The following is a 2,005-nucleotide window of genomic DNA, read 5'->3' on the forward strand; positions in this document are numbered from 1 at the left end:
AAGCACTTAACTGGAAGGGGCAGACTTTGGAACTCTTGGTCCAAGCTTCGAACGAGACCCTTGAAGCCAGACCAGACAGGATTTTCATAGGGGGGGGGACTCAGTGCAAGAATGTCGGTGGAGGGACGGCGGCCCAGATGTTTCAAATGTGGTGAAAAACGCCACGTCTGCTCCGAATGTGAAAAAGTGAAAAGAATGACACAAAAGAAAGTAGAGATCCCTCCCCAACAGGAGAAAAACATACCGGAAAAGGCTCAACACAAAAAAAAAGACACAGTCATAACCATGGAAAACCAAGAGAAAAATAAAATGCCGGAAAATACAACAGAAAAAGAAAAAATGGAGTTTAAGGTGGTAACTAACAAAAGGAAAAAAACCCTTGGCCCAGACTCCCCTCCTCCTTCAAGAAAAAGAAAAGACAAATTGCAAAACACACAAAAAAAAAATACCCCCATCCACTTCCAAATCAAAACCTGCCCCTAAACCTCCACAAAAATACAACAAAAGAATTGTCTCGTACAATTCTAAAAATGAACTGTTGCATGAAATCATCACAAAGAAAAATTATACGGTGTTAGGACCTATCGAAGGAAAACCGCCACACATACATTTGGCAAGAATTAGTGCTGAACATTACGAACAGTTTAAACAACGCTATGTAGACGATATTTATGATGTGAGTCAGTACATAGTTAAAGAAAAAATAGTGTTAACACCAATGGCTACACCGGACAAAGACGAAACAGGAGGAGAGGACGATGAAAGTTGTGAAGCCCCTCTGCAAGATTAAAAGGTAAATGTAACCTCTTTTTATCATGAAAATTAAGTTAGGGTGTGTAAATGTATGTAGCCTGGGGTCGAAATGGAAGAAGATATGCCTCCTAGATGACCTCAGGTCGCGAAAAATAGATATATGTGTTGTGACCGAGTCCAAGCTGAACGGCCCACAGTCGTTCTCGCCTCTTCTGAACGATTATGAGAAATTTATTTCTTCAAGTCAAGGAAGGAGTGGGGGTGTCGTGATACAGTTCAGAAAAAGCTTGGACGTACAGGTAAGTACAGTCTTTCTAGACCCAGAAGGTAAGCTGGTTGTTCTAGATGTGACACGGTAGCAGTCTATGCTCCACAAGAGGATAGACAAACAGTTTTCTTTCGAGACCAGGAAAATTTTCTAGTGACGTCGAAAACTTTAGTTTTAACAGGAGACTTTAACACTATTCTCAACGTGCGAGTGGATGGTGGTGGCTCGACTAACAGAAGAGAAAGCCCTGGCCTAAAAAGGCTACTAGCAAGCTATAAACTAGTAGACTGCTACAGACTGGATGAACCGCTCGTTCCACAGTGGACGTGGTCTAATAACGACGGTTCACAAAGGTCTTACTTAGATAGGGTTATCATAAAAGATAGTGATAGAGATATAGTTAGTTGTCCACAATTTCACTGGACCTCTTACATGGATCATAAATTTGTGACATGTAAGATACAGCTAGCTAAGTGTCATAGACAGGGGCCCGGGTACTGGAAGATGAACAAGTCTATTTTGACTAGTAAAGTCTTCCGTACTCGGGTTAAGGAGTTAGTTCAGAGGGCATTATGCAGAGCCATTGTGAACAACAGATGGTGGTGCGCCCTCAAAAGAGCCATTCGTTATATTTAGCAAAGAGCTAAGTGTAGAGGGATCTAGATTAGAAGGGCAATTAACTAAGGAGTTAGAGGAGGCCACAGCACCAGGCTCTGCATCCAGAGTGTTGGCGGTGAGAACGGTATTATTCCGTCACCTCCAAGCCAAACACGAAGGTTATAGAGTCAGGGCTAAGTTATGCGCAGTAGACAGAGAAGGTATTAATGGTGCCGGATGGGCCCGTCGTGTGGAGAGTTGGAGAGGCAGAGAAGCTTCTGTACAGTCTTTAATTGACAAACAGGGGCAATTGATCGAAGGACAGGAGGAGATGCAGAAGGCCTTTCATCAGCATTTCACACAGTTGTTTGGGACAAACGAGGCATT

General features: G+C 42.9%; 1 protein-coding gene across 1 annotated transcript in view; it reads right to left on the reverse strand.

Moving 5' to 3' along the window:
* LOC106874080 (threonylcarbamoyl-AMP synthase) overlaps positions 1 to 2,005 on the reverse strand; it is a 22,814-nt gene that overhangs the window by 19,926 nt on the left and 883 nt on the right. The gene's annotated exons all lie outside the window — the stretch shown is intronic.

Source organism: Octopus bimaculoides, chromosome 21, assembly GCF_001194135.2.
Source record: "Octopus bimaculoides isolate UCB-OBI-ISO-001 chromosome 21, ASM119413v2, whole genome shotgun sequence".
Classification (NCBI taxonomy): domain Eukaryota; kingdom Metazoa; phylum Mollusca; class Cephalopoda; order Octopoda; family Octopodidae; genus Octopus; species Octopus bimaculoides.